A 24773-nucleotide genomic window follows, 5' to 3' on the forward strand; every position below is an offset into this window, starting at 1 on the left:
CTATTGTAAGGGCATAGACATAGCCCGACCGGCTTGGAGCCAATTTCACATGGTCCAGAGCTACCAGCTCAAGAGGCTGCCTGGTGACGATGGGCCTCAAGGGTGCCTTCTGGCTGGTACAGTCCTTCCTTCTGAGGTTACATGGGCCGCAGTCCCTGCACCACTTCTCTATGGCCCCTCTCATACCGACCCAGAAGAACCGCTCTCTCAGTAGGAACTCCAGTTTCTTCCACCCGAAGTGTCCCGCTCTGTCATGGTAGGCCTCCAGGACCATTGCTGCATCTTGTCTTGGGACCACTACCTGACAGGTCAGCTCATGCGTCCGGTGGTTGACAAGCCTTCTGCACAGCTTACCTTCATAGAGGAATAGCCTGCTTTTCTCCTTCCATAACTGCTTGGCTTCCTCTGGAGCGTCCGGGCCAGGGCTAGCGTCTGCCTGGGTTAACAGGTCTTTTACCAGGCGAATTGCAGGGTCACTATCTTGGTTTCAGCCCAGCTGTGGTGGGGTAAGGGGTTGAACATGATGGTGGTTAGGTCTTTGTCTCTTACCTGATGAGAATACTGAGTGGCCCCATACCGGTGGAACGCAGGGAGCTCTACTTCCTCCAGCTCTTCTGAGTCTTCGTCTCCTTTGGGTAGGTGGGGCATTCTTGATAGGGTGTCTGCATTGGCGTTGGTTCCGCCTGCCCCGTATTTGATTGTGAAGTCATAATTTGATAGCCGGGCCATCCACCGCTGTTCCAGGGCACCAAGTCTTGCATTGTCCAGGTGTGTGAACTGGTTGTTGTCCGTGTACACAGTGAACTTTGCGGAGGCAAGGTAATGTTTAAACCGTTCTGTGATGGCCCACACCACTGCCAAGAATTCTAGCTTGAAGGAGCTGTAATTCTCCGGGTTTCTTTCAGTGGGCCTCAGCTTCTGGCTGGCGTACGCGATCACCCTTTCTCTGCCCTGTTGGTTCTGTGACAGTACGGCTCCCAGGACCACATTACTGGCGTCTGTGTGGAGGATAAAAGGCTGGCCATAATCAGGGTAGGCCAGGATCTCATCCACCGTGAGGGCCATCTTCAGCTGGCGGAAGGACTCCTCTTCCGGCTTGTCCCACTTGAAGGGTGGCTTTTGGCTTCTGGTCTTAGATTGTCCTATAGGGAGGTCCTGCATTGGAGCTGTCATCTTAGTGAACCCGGGGATGAACCTTCGGTAGTAGCCTACCAACCCGAGGAATTGCCTCACTTCTTTGATGTTAGAGGGGCTTGGCCAGCTCTTGATGGCTGTAACTTTGTCGGGGTCAGGGGCTACTCCCTCAGCACTCACCACGTGTCCTAGGTACTGTACCTTCGGTTTCAACAGGTGACACTTTGAGGGCTTCACCTTCAGGCCATAGCCTGCCAGGGCTTCGAACACCTCTGCCAGGTGTTTTAGATGGTCCTCGTAGGTCTTCGAATATACAATCACGTCGTCTAAGTAAAGTAGGACCATCTCAAAGTTTCGGTGCCCTAGGCAGCATTCCATCAGCCTCTGGAAGGTCCCGGGTGCATTGCAGAGCCCGAATGGCATACAGTTGAATTCACTTAATCCCATCGGGGTGGTGAAGGTGGTCTTCTCCTTGTCAGCCTCTGCCACAGGAACCTACCAGTACCCACTAGTAAGGTCCAAAGTAGAGAAGAAATTAGCTGATTTTAGTGCGGCCAAAGACTCCTCTATTCTAGGCAACGGGTATGCGTCTTTATGGGTGATACGATTGAGTTGTCTATAGTCCACGCACATTCTCATAGTACCATCTTTTTTTTTTACCAGAACCAAGGGGGCTGCCCAGGGGCTACAGCTGTCTCTAATGACCACAGCTTCTTTCATTTCTCTAAGCATGCCCTTTGCGTTCTGATAGTGTGCAGGGGGTACAGGTCTGTATCTCTCTTTTATTGGTGGGTGGCTCCCCGTGGGGATGTGGTGTTCTACCCCTTTCACCCTGCCGAAGTCTAGCGGGTGCTTACTAAAGATTCTCTCATACTCCTGAAAACCCGGTAGACTCCTTGTTTTTGGTGCAAGGGAGTGGAGTCAGCACCCACATGGAGTTTCTGGCACCAGTCCTCCTTGGGTTTCTGGGAGCCACTACCCTTCGCCTGGGGAGATGGAGGCAAGGATTCCACGGCCCTGACAGCATTGTGTTCAACAGTATACAATTTGGCTAGTGTAGCGGACCGGGGCAAGTGTACTTCCCTTTCCCCAATGTTTATGATCCGGATGGGCACCCTTCCATGGCGGACATCAACCACCCCCCGGGCTGTCAAAATGGTGGGCCTGCTGTCTGAGTACACGGGTTCTACCATGGCTTGGTAGTCTCTCCCTCTTAACCCGATTGCAGTATGACACCAGATCATCATTTCACTTTTGGGAGGCATGGCAATGGGGAACGGGTCGCTCATCCTCACGCTACCGATCTCACCACCAGACAGTTCTACCTGTTGCCGTCTCATCAGGGCTCTTATCTCTTTCTGGAGGACCCTCTGTTGGCTGGAGCTCGCATTCATTGCCACCTGCTGCAAAATTACAATTACTTCTGAAAGACAATTTTCAATCACGTTAGTACCCAAGGTTATTTTAGGGTGACTTTCTCGACGGTCAATGTTCACAATGATCACTCCCTGTGTCGGCAGTTCAACTTTACCAATCTTAATGGTCATCTCTCTGAACCCCGCCTGCAGCACGGGCTGGCCATTGCTGGCGATGATGCTCAAGTCATTGTCTGGATAGCGGGTTATGTCAGTGTCACTCCAATACTGCTTAAAAAGTACATAGGGGATGGTAGTTACTTGTGACCCGGTATCCAGCAGTGCACTCATGGGGATACCGTCCAGCACTACGGGTAAAACTGGGCATCCCCCCACGTACTTATCACGCCAATTAGATGGGCCTGATGACCTTATGCCTGGGGGTTGGCCCTCTGCCCCAGGTCGGACCCATTTAAAGTACAGTACCTGGCTACGTGTCCCGGCTGGCTGCAACGGCGGCAAATCGGCAGTCCATCCTCAGTGTAACGGTCGGTGGGCCTCCCTCTGAACGACGGGATCCTCCTCTGTCGATGCCACGGGACATCCTCCGGACTGGAAGCCAGCTTGATTGGTCCTGACGGGTCCATCTGTAATGACTGTACGGTCCTGGTCAATGCAGCAACACTCTTTGTTAGTTCTTGGACCTGATGGTGCAGGTTTGCAGGCGGGGATGGGTTTAGAGCCTGCGCATCAGCCCCCACAAGGTCTGCAGGGTAGGGCGCCGCCCCCTGGTGGTAAGTGATGGCAGGGCGCAGGTAAGCTACAGCGCCACCCGGTGCAGGTTCTCGGAGCACCCGGATGGCCCTATCTTTGAACTGTGCAAAAGTCAAATTGGGGTTCTGTAGGGCCATGAGGCACAGCTGAGTTCTGTGGGCGCTGGACAGCAGACCTTCTATGAACTGGTCAGTCAATAGTTTATCTGGATCCTGCACGCTGCCAGGGTCAGCTTGCTTAATTGCCCCCAAGGCTTCCTGTAAATTTAGGGCATAATCTCTGATGCTATATTGAGCTCGCTGCTTACATCCATAGAACCGCATTTTGATTTCTGCTGAGGTACGGGTATCAAAGATGTCCTGTAGATGGGTCAGAACCCCCCTTACAGTCCTTTTCTCCTCAGCTGTCCAAGACTTTACCTCCCGCTGGGCCGCACCAGTTAACTGCCCTATCAGTATGCTTACTTTCTGTTCTTCTGTCAGAGGCTAAACTTTGAACAGGCTATACAGCCCTTCTTTAAAGTCGCCCAAGGTATGCGACTTGCCGGCATACTGTGGCAGCCAGGACACTCCGGGGATATAGGGCATGGAAAACGGCAGCGGCTATGCTGGTGGTAGATGGTCCCTCCGTGTCCGACATCTTCCTCTCCCCCTAGTTAACCGTGGCCTACCTTGCGGCGATCCTCTTCTGTAGGCCGTGGCTCCGCTCGCGATGCTCTGGGCGAGGACCTTGCGTCGCTCGGTGATGACGTCGGCATCCACTGGATCTCCTTCTAGGACCTTGCGCAGCATCTCAGCGTAGGGCGGGGCTTCAGGTCTCGCGCGGTTTTGACGTCCACGCCCCTCTTCTTCCCGCGCTGCATCCCGAAGATGGCGCCCGATGGCGGTAAACGGCTCCGATTGGCGGGAAATGGCCCCAAATGGCGGGAAACTTCACTCAGGTAAGTATAAAGTCTTTTTCAGGCACGCAATACCCGTTTGTGGTGGGTTGGTCACAATCCTGCCGACTACGCCAAAGCTGACTCGCCCCCTGGGCCGTGGGGTACCCGGAACCGTGCTTCTGTACGATGCTGGGGGTAGTAGTGGCAACCCGATCCCGTGGCTCAGAGTGGTCAGACCAAATTGTGGCAGTCTATTTATCAGTGTTTTGAATGTCCGACTACGCCACCCGTGGATTGCGGTCAGGGATAACCGCCGCTGCAAGGCAGACCGCTGAGGCTGGTGTTGGTGTGCAGCACAGGGGTAGGATAACTCCCCACGGGAAGAGTGTAGCCTCAGGGCAGTGTAGGTGGATGCTGGGGGTGATAGTGCAGGCCGCAATAGTAAGAGTTCAGAGTCCGCTTCAAACAGTCCAGGGTCTTTATTGTAGGTATTATTAATGACCCAACAGTGGTGCCGGTTAGGAATGGGCCTGGGTGTCTGAGAGCATTCTGGCGAGACCCACTGGTCAGGTTGAGTGTGTAGGCCTACCGTTCTCTCTATGCTCTTTCTGACTATCCCCCTCTTCGTGGTGTAATAGCCCACATCCCTGAGCTGGCCGTGTACTTCTCGCCTGTATGGCTTGCGACTCCGGCCTTGGGTACCTTTTGCTTTCTCTTCACTGTACTGGTCCCTCTATGTGGCGGAGCCTCCAGGCTTCTTAGGCCAAGGGACCTGAAATCCCTCGTGGGTTGGTTCATTGATGCTGGGAATGATAACCCGGACAGCCTCGGACCCCAATGTCCGGTTAGAATAGTTCTCTGCCAGGACCGGCTCTCGTCGCCTCTGTCCCTGGCTTGCAGTTTCTCCTCTGCCTAATGGACTCCTCAGCTGCTGATGACCTGTCCCTCTTCTCTGAGAACCCTTCTGGTCACTTCAGAAGTGGGTTCTGATCTCTCTAACCCTGCCCCAATTCCAGCTTTTATAGGGCATCCAGCTCCCCCTACTGGCCTGGGACAGGAGGTGCTGCATGCTAATGGTCCCTAACCAGGGAACCTCCCTCCTGCTCTCAGACACAGCCTTTAATATTTGTGGCATCCAGGCCTGGGGTGACACACATGCTCTACCTCTGGTAGAAATTAATCAAATGAGATGGTAATGAGCGGTGTATTACCTAAATCCTAGAGACCATCAGAGGAAAAGGTAAATGCTGTATCCTCCCCACACCCAACACCATTTCACCTACCCTTCTTCTGGGGGCGCGTGGGATACGACACACATTAATGATGTGTATTGCATCCCTCATGACCACATTGGGTAGGTTGGTGGTAGTGCTTGGAGGGACAAGAAAAGCAATATGAGCCAATTGGAAGAAGGAAGAAGAGTGATGGAAGCAAAGGTATGAGCAGATCCATTTAAAGATGAGTATAGGAGTTTGCTATTTTTTTCTACCCCTTTCCTTCAGATTCAATTCACACTAAATTTATTCACTGCAAATTCAATCTTTCACTTGAATTGAGCCTGAATTGAATTGCATCAAATTCACTTAATTCTATCTAAAAGGGTCAACAGTAAGCCATTTATAATAATGAGACTAATTAGATTCCTATAGGCCCAGGACAAATTATGGCCCTGAGCCCTAACTAGCATATTGGTCAAATGAATGTGTCAAAGTAGTGTTCTAGAAGCTATAAAACATATGTGTTTGCACCGGCTCCCCTATTTAATAAAAAACATAGCAATAAGATCATTTTCTAAGTAATACTTTTAAATAGTAACCATACAGTTACGAAATAACAAGTATCATAATAATGTTAATAAACAAAGTCTGCTATACCCAAAAAATATACCTATAATAAACCATATACAAAGGACAAATACCATCACACCAGGATAATACCACATATTACTACTACATATTAACTGAATAATACCTCCATACTGATCATTATAAAAAATGATCTAGGTGCTCCATCACGCCGTCCTATTTGCATTTTAAAGGAAGTCCCTTATATCAATTGACGATCATTCGTTGGTAAGAGTAAGAGTTAATTAAAATCAGTCTTTGTGTTTGCGCTTGCACACTGACACTAGATAAGCACAGCCGTGTACTTCAAGTTTCAGTGTTGGTGTGTGCACATTGTGACTGCACACATGCTCTGATGACTGGTTCTTGCTTGTTTTCCACCACTGCTCGACAAAAGGACAGAGCAATTGGCCCAAGGCAATAGGGCGGAAGCTGGCATGACGGGGATGCAGCATAGGTGGGGATGGGTATAGAGAAGGTGGGGGCAGCTTATAAGGCCCCCGGGGGAGTGGCTTGGTCTTTTCTTCCCATTTTCAGGACACGACACAAGTAGCCCCCTCTGTGTCCCTCAGCCCTGCATCCTACCACTGTGTAAAGTTTATCTTCAGCCAGCCAAGAACTGAAAAGCCCAGGAACTTCCTCCCCATCAAGTGGCTACTAGTGTTGAGCATTCCGATACTGAAATATCGGGTATCGGCCGATATTCGCGGTATCGGAATTCCGATACTTAATTCCGATATTTTTACAATATCGGATACCGGAATCGGAAGTTCCCATAACGCCTGCGCTCTGCAGTGTCTCTGAAGGATGACAAGCTGGGTGGCAGCGCTCAGCTGAGATCCAGCCTGTCATTAGAATGCCATCCCAGCGTGGGAGAATTCTCCTGATCGTTTAAAAGCCGGCGCGCGGTAAAAAGCCGCCAGCTTTTAAACAATCACACAGCCCCATACTGCTTCCCCGCAGCCTCCCACCCCGATCCTCCGCTCCCCTCGCCACCTCCAATCCCAATCGTAAATTAGGACCGGGCGGGGAGCGCAGCACCAAGGAGCGGGGAGCGAAGGACCCGGGCGGGGAAGCCGGCAGTGAAAAGACTTCACCGCCGGCTTTCCCGTTCTGTGCTGCGCTTTCCCGCCGGTTATTTCAAATGAACAGCTGAGGTATCAGGTGATGCCGATCAGCTGTTCATTTGAAGTCGCCGCGGTGCCCTCAGAGGGTTCATGTGAGTTCATGCTTGACTGCATTGCATGAACTCACATGAACTTTCCCACGGCCGCACAGGTCAGCCTCACCTCCCAGACCATCAGACCGGTAATGATTAGTGTGTGTGCGGGTGTCTGTGCGTGTGTGTGCGGGGTGTGTGTGCGATGTCTGCGTGTGTGTGCGGGGTGTCTGTGCGATGTTTGTGTGGGTGTGCGTGGTGTCTGTGCGTGCAGGCAGACATAGGCCGATGTGACACTACTACTCCCATCGGCCTATGTCTGTCCCCCGTCCACTCGTGCCAGCAGGATCAGCTCGATGGGAGCAGTAGTTCCCATCAGCCTGATCCTGCTATTTAAATTGCCCTACTGTGTCCCCAATAAATGTTAAATACATGTCATTGGTGGCCAGTGGTTGCCTACAATAAATTAGTTCATACATTACCTGTCCCCGCCGATCGCCACCTAAAATAAAGTAAAAAATAAAAAACTACACCTATACTCACCTAGACACCTAATTCCCCGAAGCCATCGATCTCCTGTAATAAAATATAAAATAATAAACCACAAGCTTATCCTTACCCCTCCGTAGTAGTCCACGAGTGTCCCACGAAGATCTCCAGTTCAGAGCGGCCACATAGAATGTGACCGCTCTGAACCGCTGCCGCCGCTAGAATGACGGGGCCGTAAGGGTTCACCGGAGTTAAGGCAGTGCTGCTCCGGTTAGCTCCTTTACGGCCCTGCTGTATCGTGAGAAATTCCCACGGTACAGCAGTGCGGTAAAGGAGGTCTCCGGAGCTGCGCTGACTGAATGCACTCCGGTGACCTCAGTCAGTGGCTCTCGCTGCCGGGAGCGGACGTGTTCCCGGCAGTGTGAGCTTACAGCAGCCATGCACAGCTGTCACCATCTCCAGATGTGACAGCTGTGCATGGGAGATCAGCGCAGGAACGTGGACAGGTAACTATTATTTTTAGTAAACTAAGAATTAAATAAAATGGTGTGTTTTATTTCAAATAAATTATTTTTTTCTGGGTGTAGTGTGTTTTTTCTTTTTAACACTTTGTAGGTTAGTAATGGGGGTGTCTTATAGACGCCCATCATTACTAACCTGGGCTTCATGGCAGCTGGCGCTGACATGAACCCCAGCCCTATTACCCCCTGCCACCGCACCAGGGCACCGTGGAAGAGCGAGGCTAAGTGCCAGAATTGGCGCATCCTATGGACGCGCCATTTCTGGGGCGGCTGATGGCTGGTGTTTCTAGCCTGGGAGGGGGCCATTATTCATGGCACCCTTCCTGGGCTATTAATATCAGCCCCCAGCTGTCTGCCTAGCCTTTGCTAGCTATTAAAATAGGGGGGACCCCACGTCATTTTTTGGGGGGGTCCCCCATTTTAATAGCTAGTAAAGGCTAGGTATTCAGCTGGGGGCTGATATTAGTAGTCTGGGAAGCTCCGTGGGTATTACCCCCTTCCCAGGCTTCAAACATCTGCCCCAGCCGTCTGCTTAACCTCCGCTAGAGACTAAAATTATGGGGGATCCCACGCCATTTTTTTTTTAAATAAATCCTTTATTTTAACACTAACGTCAATTTTTTTTAAATTATTTCATGTGGGGCTTCGCCCTATATTTGTGTCCAGCCAGGTACAGCAGGCAGGAACGGGCTGCCCCCAACCACCAGCTGCCTATTTGTACCTGGCCGGACACAACAATATAGGGAAGCCCTTTTTAAAAAAAAATATTTCATGAAATAATTTTAAAAAAATTGACGTGGGGCTTCGCACTATATTTGTGTCCAGCCAGGTACAGCAGGCAGGAACGGGCTGCCCCCAACCACCAGCTGCCTATTTGTACCTGGTTGGACACAACAATATAGGGAAGCCCTTCTTTTCGTAATTATTCCATGAATTACATGAAATAATTAAAAAAAATGCGTGGGGCTTCGCCCTATTTTTGTGCCCAGCCAGGTACAACTAGGCAGCTGGGGGCTGGAATCCGCAGCGCAGGGAGACCCAAGCTTTCTGGGCCACCCCCGCTGCAAATTGCAGTCCGCAGCCACCCCAGAAAATGGTGCGTTCATAGAAGCGCCATCTTCTGGCGCTGTACCCAACTCATCCAGGGCCCTGGTGCGGTGGCTCACTGGGTAATAAAGGGGTTAGGGCCAGCTTGGCATTATCAGCTGGCCCTAAGCCTGAAATTCATGGGGTCACGCCAATATTAGACATGACCACCATGAATTTCTAGTAAAGTATTTAAAAAAAACACAAACACCCAGAAAAAAGTCCTTTAATTGAAATAAACACACAATTCTTTATTGTTCTAAATTAAACCATACTTACCGTCACGCCCATTCCAGCTGAAGCCAACGATCTCCTGCAATAAAAGTAAAATAATAAAGCAACCTCATCCTTACCTTTCCATGGCTCCCACGACAGCTTCAGCTCTGCTACATCGAGATGACAGGCTGGACCGCAGCAGAACGCTGCCATCCAGCCTGTCATCCCGCAGACACTGAGAAGCGCAGGCTTGCTTGCGCTCCTCAGTGTCTGGCTGTGACGGCATAAAGATGAGCCGAGGTCATGTCCAATGAACTCAGCTCACCTCATGCACGTCACTGACAGCGTGGGAAAATTCTCACGCTGAAGCGCTGAGTGCAGGAGAATTTTCCCACGCTGTCAGTGACGTGCATGAGGTGAGGTCATGTCCAATGAACTCAGCTCACCTCATGCACGTCACTGACAGCGTGGGAAAATTCTCCTGCACTCAGCGCTTCAGCGTGAGAATTTTCCCACGCTGTCAGTGACGTGCATGAGGTGAGCTGAGTTCATTGGACATGACCTCGGCTCATCTTTATGCCGTCACAGCCAGACACTGAGGAGCGCAAGCAAGCCTGCGCTTCTCAGTGTCTGCGGGATGACAGGCTGGATGGCAGCGTTCTGCTGCGGTCCAGCCTGTCATCTCGATGTAGCAGAACTGGAGCTGTCCTGGGAACCATGGAAAGGTAAGGATGATGTTGGTTTATTATTTTTCTTTTATTGCAGGAGATCGTTGGCTTCAGCTGGAATGGGCGTGATGGTAAGTATAGTTTAATTTAGAACAATAAAGAATTGTGTCTTTATTTCAATTAAAGGACTTTATTCTGGGTGTTTGTGTTTTTCTTTAACTTTGACTAAGGGGTTAGTAATGGGGGTGTCTTATAGACGCCTCTCCATTACTAACCTGGGCTTGATGTCAGCTGGCATTATAAGCTGACATCAACCCCAACCCTATTACCCCACTGCCACCACTACAGGGCAGTGGGAAGAGCGAGGATAAGTGCCAGAATTGGCGCATCCTATGGATACGCCATTTCTGGGGCGGCTGACGGCTGGTGTTTCTAGCCTGGGAGGGGGCCAATATTCATGGCACCCTTCCTGGGCTATTAAAATCAGCCCCCAGCTGTCTGCCTAGCCTTTGCTAGCTATTAAATTAGGGGGGACCCCACGTTATTTTTTTGGGGGGTTCCCCCATTTTAATAGCTAGTAAAGGCTAGGTATTCAGCTGGGGGCTGATATTAGTAGCCTGGGAAGCTCCGTGGGTATTACCCCCTTCCCAGGCTTCAAACATTTGCCCCAGCTGTCTGCTTAACCTCCGCTAGAGCCTAAAATTAAGGGGAACCCCACGCCAATTTTTTTTTAAATAAATCCTTTATTTTAACACTAAATGACAAGTACAGTAATCAACACTGTCACTGTACTTCATATATACAGTTATATGAAAAAGTTTGGGCACCCCTATTAATCTTAAGCTTATTGTTTTATAAAAATTGGTGTTTTTGCAACAGCTATTTCAGTTTGATATATGTAATAACTGTTGGACACAGTAATGTTTCTGCCTTGAAATGAGGTTTATTGTACTAACAGAAAATGTGCAATCTGCATTCAAACAAAATTTGACAGGTGTGTAATACATTCTACATTATTCTTAGTTGTTTTACTTCATGTAGAATTAACCTACAAGGAAAGAAAGGGTTTATTTTCATTCCGATATTTGTGTCCCATTGACTTGCATTGGTTTCCGGTATCGGAATCGGCGATATCCGATACTTTTTGGGTATCGGCCGATCCAATCCGATACGATATTTCCTGATATCGGAAGGTATCGCTCAACACTAGTGGCTACATATCACTATTAACCCCTTCTTTACCATATAGATAGTATAGTGAGAGGCGGGTGGGATATAACAATTTATATATGTGTGATTGTTTAGGTAAGTTGGTGGGAAGTATAAATAGGTTATTGTGGGGTAAATTGTATATCCGTATTATTATTGTTGTATTCAGTGTTAGTGTGGTAATAAATAGTAGAATTAACTGTAGACTTGCGTAATAAATATATTTTATTGATAACACGGTTTCTGTCTCAGTTAGCCGCCGTCTAGTATAGTGTATAGCAAAGGAATCAGAGTACATAACAGGCACGGTATTGGCCGGATATTGGTTATTAATAGAGATGAGCGGTGTTCGACTAGAACTGTTCGCCAATCTCAAATTCGAGCTGTTTTGGGCGGTGTTCGAGTTGTTCGACGAACCCGAACGATTTGCAAAAAATTCGGCTGTTCGAGGTTATGTTCGATAACTGTTCGTGCACCAAAAGCGTGTCCTGCATGTCTGGTGCTATTTAGAGCACCAATCATGCAGGGATTGTCTGCCACTCACTGTAATGCCACAGCCATGGTGGTTGTGGCATTACAGTGATTGCCCAAATCGATGGGAATAGTGCCAACAGTGAAACATGAAAAGCCGGCAATTCAGCAGCGGCATACACCGGTACCCGACAATTTAGAACCGAAAGAATAGAGCTTCACACATAGATTAGATAGATATAAACATGTCAGCCACATATATACGAAGTACAGTGAAAGTGCTGCTTACTGTACTTGTCATTTAGCGTAAAGGATTTATCAAAAAAAATAATAGTGTTTTCATGCACCGTCTCTTTAAAAAAGCCGGCCGGCAATTCAGCAGCGGTACCCGACAATTTAGAATAGAAGGAATAGAGACTCACACATAGATTAGATAGATAGAAACATGTCAGTCACATATATATGAAGTACAGTGACAGTGTTGATTACTGTACTTGTCATTTAGTGTAAAGGATTTATCAAAAAAAATAATAGTGTTTTCATGCACCGTCTCTTTAAAAAAGCCGGCCGGCAATTCAGCATCTGTACCCAACAATTTAGAATAGAAGGAATAGAGAATCACACATAGATTAGATAGATAGAAACATGTCAGTCACATATATATGAAGTACAGTGACAGTGTTGCTTACTGTACTTGTCATTTAGTGTAAAGGATTTATTAAAAAAAATAATAGTGTTTTCATGCACCGTCTCTTTAAGAAAGCCGGCCGGCAATTCAGCATCTGTACCCGACAATTTATAACAGACAGAATAGAGCTTCACACATAGATTAGATAGATAGAAACATGTCAGTCACATATATATGAAGTACAGTGACAGTGTTGGTTACTGTACTTGTCATTTAGTATTAAAATAAAGGATTTATTATTAAAAAAATTGGCATGGGGTTCCCCTTAATTTTAGGCTCTAGCGGAGGTTAAGCAGACAGCTGGGGCAGATGTTTGAAGCCTGGGAAGGGGGTAATACCCACGGAGCTTCCCAGGCTACTAATATCAGCCCCCAGCTGAATACATAGCCTTTACTAGCTATTAAAATGGGGGACCCCCCAAAAAAAATGACGTGGGGTCCCCCCTAATTTAATAGCTAGCAAAGGCTAGGCAGACAGCTGGGGGCTGATATTAATAGCCCAGGAAGGGAGCCATGAATATTGGCCCCCTCCCAGGCTAGAAACACCAGCCGTCAGCCGCCCCAGAAATGGCGCATTCATAGGATGCGCCAATTCTGGCACTTAGCCTCGCTCTTCCACGCTGCCCTGGTGCGGTGGCAGGGGGTAATAGGGCTGGGGTTGATGTCAGCTTATAATGCCAGCTGACATCAAGCCCAGGTTAGTAATGGAGAGGCGTCTATAAGACACCCCCATTACTAACCCCATAGTCAAAGTTAAAAAAAACACAAACACCCAGAATAAAGTCCTTTAATTGAAATAAAGACACAATTCTTTATTGTTCTAAATTAAACCATACTTACCATCACGCCCATTCCAGCTGAAGCCAACGATCTCCTGTAATAAAAATAAAATAATAAAGCAACCTCATCCTTACCTTTCCATGGTTCCCATGACAGCTTCAGCTCTGCTACATCGAGATGACAGGCTGGACCGCAGCAGAACGCCGCCATCCAGCCTGTCATCCCGCAGACACTGAGAAGCGCAGGCTTGCTTGCGCTCTGCAGTGTCTGGCTGTGACGGCATAAAGATGAGACGAGTTCATGTCCAATGAACTCGGCGCACCTCATGCACGTCACTTACAGCGTGGGAGAATTCTCACGCTGAAGCGCTGAGTGCAGGAGAATTTTCCCACGCTGTCAGTGAGGTGCATGAGGTGAGCTGAGTTCATTGGACATGAGCTCACCTCATGCACGTCACTGACAGCGTGGGACAATTCTCCTGCACTCAGCACTTCAGCGTGAGAATTTTCCCACGCTGTCAGTGACGTGCATGAGGTGAGCTGAGTTCATTGGACATGAACTCGGCTCATCTGGATGCCGTCACAGCGAGACACTGAGGAGCGCAAGCATGCCTGCTCTTCTCAGTGTCTGCGGCATGACAGGCTGGATGGCAGCGTTCTGCTGCGGTCCAGCCTGTCATCTCGATGTAGCAGAGCTGAAGCTGTCGTGGGAACCATGGAAAGGTAAGGATGAGGTTGGTTTATTATTTTTCTTTTATTGCAGGAGATCGTTGGCTTCAGCTGGAATGGGCGTGATGGTAAGTATAGTTTAATTTAGAACAATAAAGAATTGTGTGTTTATTTCAATTAAAGGACTTTATTCTGGGTGTTGTGTTTTTTTTAAATACTTTACTAGAAATTCATGGCGGTCATGTCTAATACTGGCGTGACCCCATGAATTTTGGGCTTGGGGCCAGCTGATAATACCAAGCTGGCCCTAACCCCTTTATTACCCAGTGAGCCACCGCACCAGGGCCCTGGATGAGTTGGGTACAGCGCCAGAAGATGGCGCTTCTATGAACGCGCCATTTTCCGGGGTGGCTGCGGACTGCAATTTGCAGCGGGGGGGGGCCCAGAAAGCTTGGGCCTCCCTGCGCTGCAGATTCCAGCCCCCAGCTGCCTAGTTGTACCTGGCTGGACACAAAAATAGGGCGAAGCCCCACGTATTTTTTTTTTAATTATTTCATGAAATTCATTAAATAATTAAGAAAAAAAGGCCTTCCCTATATTGTTGTGTCCGGCCAGGTACAAATAGTCAGCTGGTGGTTGGGGGCAGCCCATTCCTGCCTGCTGTACCTGGCTGGACACAAATATAGTGCGAAGCCCCACTTCAATTTTTTTTAATTATTTCATGAAATTCATGAAATAATTAAGAAAAAAAGGCCTTCCCTATATTGTTGTGTCCGGCCAGGTACAAATAGGCAGCTGGTGGCAGCCCATTCCTGCCTGCTGTACCTGGCTGGACACAAATATAGTGCGAAGCCCCACTTCAATTTTTTTAAATTATTTCAGGAAATTCATGAAATAATTAAAAAAAAATTGACGTGGGGCTTCGCACTATATTTGTGTCCAGTCAGGTGCAGCAGGCAGGAACGGGCTGCCCCCAACCACCAGCTGCCTATTTGTACCTGGCCGGACACAACAATATAGGGAAGCCCTTTTTTTCTTAATTATTTCATGAAATAATTTAAAGAAAATTGACGTGGGGCTTCGCCCTGTTTTTGTGTCCAGCCAGGTACAACTATGCAGCTGGGGGCTGGAATCCGCAGCGCAGGGAGGCCCAAGCTTTCTGGGCCACCTCCGCTGCAAATTGCAGTCCGCAGCCACCCCGGAAAATGGCGCGTTCATAGAAGCGCCATCTTCTGGCGCTGTACCCAACTCATCCAGGGCCCTGATGCGGTGGCTCACTGGGTAATAAAGGGGTTAGGGCCAGCTTGGCATTATCAGCTGGCCCTAAGCCCAAAATTCATGGGGTCACGCCAATATTAGACATGACCACCATGAATTTCTAGTAAAGTATTTAAAAAAAACACAACACCCAGAAAAAAGTCCTTTAATTGAAATAAACACACAATTCTTTATTGTTCTAAATTAAACCATACTTACCATCACACCCATTCCAGCTGAAGCCAACGATCTCCTGAAATAAAAGAAAAATAATAAAGCAACATCATCCTTACCTTTCCGTGGTTCCCATGACAGCTTCAGCTCTGCTACATCGAGATGACAGGCTGGACCGCAGCAGAACGCTGCCATCCAGCCTGTCATCCCGCAGACACTGAGAAGCGGAGGCTTGCTTGCGCTCCACAGTGTCTCTCTGTGAGGGCATCCAGATGAGCCGAGTTAATGTCCAATGAACTCGGCTCACCTCATGCACGTCACTGACAGCGTGGGAAAATTCTCCTGCACTCAGCGCTTCAGCGTGGGAGAATTCTCACGCTGAAGCGCTGAGTGCAGGAGAATTCTCCCACGCTGTCAGTGACGTGCAGGAGGTGAGCTGAGTTCACTGGACATGAGCTCACCTTATGCACGTCACTGACAGCGTGGGAGAATTCTCCTGCACTCAGCGCTTCAGCGTGAGAATTTTCCCACGCTGTCAGTGACGTGCATGAGGTGCGCCGAGTTCATTGGACATGAACTCGTCTCATCTTTATGCCGTCACAGCCAGACACTGCAGAGCGCAAGCATGCCTGCGCTTCTCAGTGTCTGCGGGATGACAGGCTGGATGGCGGCGTTCTGCTGCGGTCCAGCCTGTCATCTCGATGTAGCAGAGCTGAAGCTGTCGTGGGAACCATGGAAAGGTAAGGATGATGTTGCTTTATTATTTTTCTTTTATTGCAGGAGATCGTTGGCTTCAGCTGGAATGGGCGTGATGGTAAGTATGGTTTAATTTAGAACAATAAAGGATTGTGTCTTTATTTCAATTAAAGGACTTTATTCTGGGTGTTTGTGTTTTCTTTTAACTTTGACTATGGGGTTAGTAATGGGGGTGTCTTATAGACGCCTCTCCATTACTAACCTGGGCTTGATGTCAGCTGGCATTATAAGCTGACATAAACCCCAGCCCTATTACCCCCTGCCACCGCACCAGGGCAGCGTGGAAGAGCGAGGCTAAGTGCCAGAATTGGCGCATCCTATGAATGCGCCATTTCTGGGGCGGCTGACGGCTGGTGTTTCTAGCCTGGGAGGGGGCCAATATTCATGGCACCCTTCCTGGGCTATTAATATCAGCCCCCAGCTGTCTGCCTAGCTTTTGCTAGCTATTAAATTAGGGGGGACCCCACGTCATTTTTTTGGGGGGTTCCCCCATTTTAATAGCTAGTAAAGGCTATGTATTCAGCTGGGGGCTCATATTAGTAGCCTGGGAAGCTCCGTGGGTATTACCCCCTTCCCAGGCTTCAAACATCTGCCCCAGCTGTCTGTTTAACCTCCGCTAGAGACTAAAATTAAGGGGAACCCCACGCCAATTTTTTTTAATAATAAATGACAAGTACAGTAACCAACACTATCACTGTACTTCATATATATGTGACTGACATGTTTCTATCTATCTAATCTATGTGTGAAGCTCTATTCTGTCTGTTATAAATTGTCGGATACCGCTGCTGAATTGCCGGCCGGCATTTTTAAAGAGACAGTGCATGAAAACACTATTATATTTTTTAATAAATCCTTTACACTAAATGACAAGTACAGTAAGCAACACTGTCACTGTACTTCATATATATGTGACTGACATGTTTCTATCTATCTAATCTATGTGTGAGGCTCTATTCCTTTTTGTCTAAATTGTCGGGTACCGGTGTATGCCGCTGCTGAATTGCCGGCCGGCTTTTTTAAAGAAAGCGTCTTCTGAGCAGTTTGTCAGCTTTTGGACACCTTTGAAGGTGTTTTCTATGTGTTTCTATGTGTTTTTGTTTGCCTGCCATTGGTTTTAACGGTGTTCGACGGTGTTCTAAGGTGTTCGACGAACAGTTCGACGAACAGTTCCTCGAACATCCCGGTGTTCGACGAACCGAACCGAACCTGAACACTACGGGGGTGGCTCAACACTAGTTATTAATAGTCAAACCCAACATTAATAATTAATATACGGAATAACGTTTTTTAACATTGAGGCAAGTATGGGAAACTTGTCGAGTAAATGGAGACAGAAAGCCAACAGAAAGACTGCAAAAGTAGAGTGTTCAGATAGCGTGAAGGCAAGGATTCAATAACGGATAGTAAATGCATGTTGAAATGACTGAAATTCACCACAGGGGGGTCTGGTCTGTATGTGTCCAGGGAGAAAGCTTTTCATAAGAGTAAGCATGGTCAAGACAGCTGAGCAGATAAAGAATATTGGCTCTGGAAGTAATTATTGCAGAAAGTGTGATGAAAACCACTATAAGTAAAAGTATTGTGTGAATGCTTTAGACAATGGACTGAATGGACTTAATGAGACAGAATTAACAGTACCTCCTCACTTTAATGGACCAGGACAGTGGATATGTACAGTATGTAGAGTACAGAATACAGGATGGAAAAATAGTTGTTCAAATCGCAGGGCGACTACCAATTCCTTAAATATTATAATGTCTGTGTTAAAGACACATGTGGTAGCAGGAGGAGACAATACACCACCTCCCTTAGAGCTAACCACATGGAGAGGGGAGGAGGGGTGAACTTAGAGTAGGTGAAGGCAGACTGAGCAACTTTTAACAAAAGACTACGACTGAGTACTAAATAATTGATAAATTATTGCTAAAATAGTTAACTAAAACGATAAGAAGCTTGTGTCCTTTTATCAGACCTCTCCTTCACTGTATCCTTTGCTGGTTCCTCTCCTCTCCTCTTACTATCGGGGTTCCACAAGGATCATTCCTAGGTCCCCTCCTCTTCTCTCTATACATTGCCCCTATTGGACAAACAATCAGCAGATTTGGGTTCCAGTATCATCTCTATGCTGACGACTCCCAATTATACACTTCTTCCCCTGACATCACCCCTTCCCTAATAGAAAATACTAAGGATTGTCTGTCTGCTGTCTTTAACATCATGTCCTCCCTCTATCTTAAAATTAATCTCTCCAAATCTGAACTTCTTGTGTTTCTCCCCTCTACTAACCTAACTCTACCTAACATCAAAATTACCTTGGAGGGTTCAACCATAACTCCCAAGCAGCACGCCCATTGCCTTGGGGTCATATTCGACACTAACCTTTCCTTTACTCCTTATATCCGATCACTCACTCGCTCTTGTCCCCTGCATCTTAAAAACATCTCCAGATTCCGACCTTTTCTCGCCTTTGAAACTGCTAAAACTCTTACTGTCACTCTTATTCACTCTCGTCTGGACTACTGCAACTCTCTTCTGATTGGTCTCCCTCTTACCAAACTTTCTCCTCTCCAATACGTTCTGAATGCGTCAGCCAGGGTTGTATTTCTGTCCAGCCGCTTCACCGATTCCTCCATCTTGTGCCAGTCATTACACTGGTTGCCCATTCGCTACAGGGTCCAATATAAACTCATCGCGCTCACCCACAAAGCTCTCCACAGTTCTGCACCGCCTTATATCTCCTCTCTCATCTCTGTCTATCGCCCTACATGAGCCCTCCGTTCTACAAATGACCTAAGATTTACATCCCCCATAATCCGAACCTCGCACCTCGGTCTCCAAGACTTCTCTCGTGCTGCGCCAGTTCTCTGGAATGCAATACCCCAGACGATCCGACTGATTCCTAGCCCCCATGTCTTCAAGTGCACTTTAAAAACCCATCTCTTTAAACAAGTCTACCACCTTAACTACTCAGTAAACTAACTTTCCCCTGTCCCCTCCTTCTAAATATTATTCAGAATCTGCACCCTACTATTCATCTGTCTCCACACCCTCCATGCACACGATAACTGCACTCAATAATTTAATATTGCACTTAAACATATGGGCTGATGACAGTACCATGCAGCTTTATATGAAAATCCTTATTTATTATAATTGCCAGTCATGAAATAACAAGCACTTTTCACCTAATGTGTCCACCTATTGTGTCCCCCCCATTTCCTTGTAGAATGTTAGCTTGTGAGCAGGGACTTCACTTCTAATTTAACTGTTTAAACATTCTTAAATTGTATTGAATTTATTGTCTGTACATGTCCCCACTTAATTGTTAAGTGCTGCGGAATATGTTGGCGCTATATAAATAAAAATTATTATTATTATTATCATTATTATCAGACATCCAACAGATGCAGGTCAGCTATAAATGCTCAGGTTTAAGAACTTGAAGAGTTGATAAATGCAAAGAGAAAGCCATGACTGCACATATTAATAAAATAGTGAATGGGACAGTCAAAATAATATCTAATTAGTAGATAAGGGACTGAATATTTGCAGACATGTACTCGGATAGAGTACTGAAATACTGCAATATTGGGGTTTGATAAAATAGAGGGAACAACCCATCTTAAATTTTAAATGACATACCTCAGAGAAAGATGAGATGATAGAAAATATTTTGCCATTTGTAGATGAATTGAATGGACTTGGGAGGCCATGTTTGGAGTTACTTTTATGAATGAAATAAGGAATTCATTAGGGAGGGGCTTGTAGACATGTGTCTTCAAAAGAGAGAAGGATTTAGAATGCCTTTTACAATTCGTTACAGGGAAGAAGCAGGAGTTGATTCAAGCTTGTAGAGAAAAGAGAGTAAGTTTTTCCTTACCATAGAAAAAGGTGGAGGGGAGGGGGGGGGATGCAGCAGCCTCTCACCTGTGCACATGGCAGGAAGGCTTATGGTTTGTTACAAGGACAACTTGGGGGGTCACATAATGCAGCAGCCCCCACTCACATAGCAGATAGCTGTGAATGACTTTTTCCCTTCAGACACATTTTTTATTTTAATTTATTTATTTTTTCTTAACCCTTTTACAACCCAAGGTGGTTTGCACGTTAATGACCAGGCCAATTTTTACAATTCTGACCACTGTCAATTTATGAGCTAATTATTCTGGAACGCTTCAATGAATACCACTGATTCTGAGATTGTTTTCTCATGACATATTGTACTTCATGACTGTGGTAAAATTTCTTCGATATCACTTGCATTTATTTGTGAAAAAAATGGAAATTTGGCAAAAATTTTGAAAATTTAGCAATTTTCAAAATTTGAATTTTATGCCCTTATATCAGAGAGATATGTCACACAAAATAGTTAATAAATAACATTTCCCACATGTCTACTTTACATCAGCACAATTTTGGAACAAAATTATTTTTTTTATTAGGGAGCTATAAAAGTTAAAAGTTGACCAGCGATTTCTCATTTTTCCAACAAAATTTACAAAACCATTTTTTTAAGGACCACATCACATTTGAAGTCACTTTGAGGGGTCTGTATGACAGAAAATACCCAAAAGTGACACGATTCTAAAAACTGTACCCCTCAAAACCACATTCAAGAAGTTTATAAACCCTTCAGGAGCTTCACAGGAATTTTTGGAATGTGGAAGAAAAAAATTAACATTTAACTTTTTTCACAAAAATGTTACTTTAGACCCAATTTTTTTATTTTCTCAGGGGTAAAAGGAAAAAATGGACCCCAAAATTTGTTGTGAAATTTCCCCTGAGCACGCCAATACCCCATATGTGGGAAAAAACACTGTTTGGGCGCACGGCAGGGTTCAGAAGGGAAGGAGCGCCATTTGACTTTTTGAATGTAAAATTTGCTTGAACTTATCTAGATGTGTGGTGAGCACCTTAAACTCCCAGGTGCTTCACAGAAGTTTATAGCATTGAGCCGTAAAAAATAAAATTTTCACATTTTTCCCACAAAAATATTTTTCAGCCCCCAATTTTGAATTTTCACAAGGGTAACAGGAGAAATTTCACCTTGCAGTTTGTTGTGCAATTTCTCCTGAGTAAGTAGATCCCCCATGTGTGGGGAAAAACCACTGTTTGGGAGCATGGCAGGGTTCGGAAGGGAAGGAGCGCCATTTGACTTTTTGATTGTAAAATTTGCTTGAATAATTAGAGGATGCCATGTTGCATTTGGAGAGCCCCTGATGTGCCTAAACAGTGGAAAGCCCCCCACAAGTGACACCATTTTGGAAACTAGATCACTCAGAGAACTTATATAGATGTGTGGTGAGCACTTTGAACCCCCAGGTGCTTCACAGAAGTTTATAACATTGAGCCGTAAAAACAAAATTTTCAAATTTTTCCCACAAAAATGTTTTTTAGCCCCCAATTTTGCATTTTCATAAGGGTAACAGGAGAAATTGCACCATGAAGTTTGTTGTGCAATTTCTCCTGATTAAGCAGATACCCATATGTGGGGGAAAACATTACTTAGGCATACGGCAGGGTTCGGAAGGGAAGGAGCACCATTTGACTTTTTGAATGTAAAATTTGCTTGAATAATTAGCGTATGTGCCCCTGATGTGCCTAAACAGTGGAAACCCTCCACAAGTGACACCATTTTGGAAACTAGACCCCTCAGGGAACTTATCTAGATGTGTGGTGAGCACCCTGAACCCCGTAGTGCTTTACAGAAGTTTATAACATGGAGCCGTGAAAATAAAAAAATCTAACTTTTTCCACAAAAATGATGTTTTAGCCCCAATTTTTTTTATCTTCACAAGGGTAAGAGGAGAAAATAGACCCCAAAAACTTTTGTGCAATTTCTCCTGAGTACGCCAATACCCCATATTTGGGGAAAATACAGTGTTTTGGCACAAGGCAGAGTTCAGAAGGGAAGGAGCACTGTGTGACTTTTTGAATGTAAAATTGGCTGGAATGGAGAGCGGATGCCATGTCATGTTTGGAGAGCCCCGGATCTGCCTAAATAGTGGAAACCCCCCACAAGTGACCTCATTTTGGAAACTACACACCTCAGGTATTTTATTAAGGGGTATAGTGAACATTTTGAACCCAGAGGTACGACACAGAATTTGATAGCATTAGGTCATCATATTGAATAAGTTGTCATTAGTCTTGAGCGCAAGTGCTCGCTACTTGAGGTTGCATCGGGTACTCAGGTATGCACCATGTATCGCGGATGCTCGAGTGACATGCTCAAATCTTCGCCCGCATGTTTCTCGATTATTAGACACCCAAAAACATGCGGGGATCGTTCGTGCATGGCAGGCAATTCCCGTGAGGTTTTTTTGGCCGCCGAGCATATGGGACGGAGACTCGAGCATGTCACTCGAGCACCCACGATACTCAGTGCATACCCGAGCACCCAATGCAAACTCAAGTAGCGAGCACTTGCGCTCAACACAAGTCGCCATATCGTCATCTTTTTTTTTACTTTTGAAAAAAATCCCAACCCTAACCCTAGCCCAAACCTATCCCTAGCCCAACCCTAGCCCCAACCCTAGCCCAACCCTAACCCCAACCCTAACCCCAACCCTAACTCTAGCCCAACCCTTACCCTAGCCCAACCCTAACCCTAACCCCAACCCTAACTCTAACTCTAGCACAATCCTAACCCGAGAGTTAATTTTCTACGCTGTTCCTCGTGCGGTATAAGTGATTAGACGACTTTATTCTTCAGCTCGGTGCGATTACAGTGATATCAGAATCATATAGGGTTTTTATGATTGACAGATTTACATTCATCCTTTTGATCGCGTTTTATTCTATTTTTTGTTTGGCGGTATGATGATAAAGCATTGTTTTTTGCTTCGTTTTTTATTTTATTTTTTTACCATGTTCAATAAAGGGGTTAACTAGTGGGACAGTTTTATAGGTCAGGTCGTTCTGGATGTGGCAATACCAAATATGTGTACATTTATTGTTTTGTTTTTTTTTCACAATAATATTTATTGATGGGTACATTATATTTTTGTTTTTGGTGGATTATTTTTTTTATTTTTTTTATATTTTTACTATTTTTTAATTTTTTTACATTTTTTTTCACTTTCTGACACTTTTTTTATTTTTATACTTTGTCCCACTATGGGACTTTCACTTTTCTGATCGCCCTGTGCTATACAGGCTGTCAGCGCTGCAGATGCACTGCGCATGACCAAAATATCTTCCTACTGTTTTGTGACCCGGATGTTGTCATGACGACATTGGGTCATCATGGCAACATCCGGGAAGCCGCGGCAGACAGTGCTGGAGGTCGGCAGGAGAGGTGAGTATACCGATCACCTCCCCTTGCCCCCGCAATGCTGCGCTCGACTTGGATCGCAGCATTGCATGAGTTAATGTGCCCGGAGCAGTGCGGGTGTTAGCTGTGACAATCAGCTGATACTTGGCAGTGATCGTGCCCGCACTGCTTGTGTGCAGGCACGATCGCAAAGACATACTAATACGTATCAGGCTCTTAAAGCCCAGGGCGCAGATATGTATTAGTACTTCTTGGGCTTTAAAGGGGTTAATAGATACTGAGCAGCTAGGTCTGTCATGTATGCAATTAATGTTTTCTTTGAGAAATCATCAAAGCATTTTATGGTGATTTACTTAGAAAATGTATTCTTTACCATGCCTCTGCACTCAGACTGCCAGTATTTATTTGTTTTTATTTTATTTTTTATTTTTTCCTTTTCCCTGGTGATAAACAATTTACATGGATGGTGCTATCCCAAGGTGCCCCAAATTCACCAATAATGTCTACTTTTACAATGTATTCCATTTTGAAAAAAAAATTGACTCCTCCATATTTGGAGGTTGTGACTGTTAGAACTCTCCTGTCAGGTTTTTTCTATCTTGCTGGTCACATGACCTTTTTTGCCTATTTAATCCTGCTCCGCCCTCCTGGCCTTGCTGGACTTCATTGTAATTTCTACTCTTAAGTTAGCCTGGTGCTTAGCTACCTTTCTCAGTCAGTTTAGCTAGGTCTTCGGACCTTTATGTTCTTCGTTGTGTGTTTGTCTTTTACTGCTACAATTTCTGCTAGGAGGTGTCCAACTTTATCCCAGTCCTTAGTTCTTGTACGGATCCCTCCCTTGCATCTATAGGTCTTCGTACAGACTAGCCGAGGACTTTAGCGGGTCTGATCGCAGGATTAGGTTCCCCATTACATCGTAGGGATCTAGCTTAGTTCTATTGTAGGGACAGATCTCCTTTCTTTCCTTAGTGCTTGTAGCAGATCATAACAGTGATGCTTTAGTTTAGAGTATGTGAACGTTTAATTACTTTGTCCTGATCAAATCTCATGTCAGGAGTTGTCTAGCTCACTTTTGTGTTCCCTAGCAGAACGTGCATGTAAGGCCTCTAAAAGAAACCACAGTTTTATCAGTAGAACCAGTAGAAGGTAGTCTTCTTAGGACCCTGCATGTCACAATGCACCAGACATTTCAGAGAGGAAAGAAAGGTTACCCAAAAAAACAGACAACTACAAAGACCAGTGGCCTACTATTTAGCCAGGCTGGATCCTGTTGCCAGAGGTGCACCCTCTTCTGCGGCTCAAGCAAGCTGAACTTCGCATCTTCACCCGAAGGGTGGCAGGTGTGAGGGCCCCACATCACTACATC

This window comes from Phyllobates terribilis, unplaced genomic scaffold (genome assembly GCF_046119375.1).
Source record: "Phyllobates terribilis strain yellow unplaced genomic scaffold, ASM4611937v1 Scaffold_11__3_contigs__length_659146591, whole genome shotgun sequence".
In the NCBI taxonomy this organism is placed as follows: Eukaryota; Metazoa; Chordata; class Amphibia; order Anura; family Dendrobatidae; genus Phyllobates; species Phyllobates terribilis.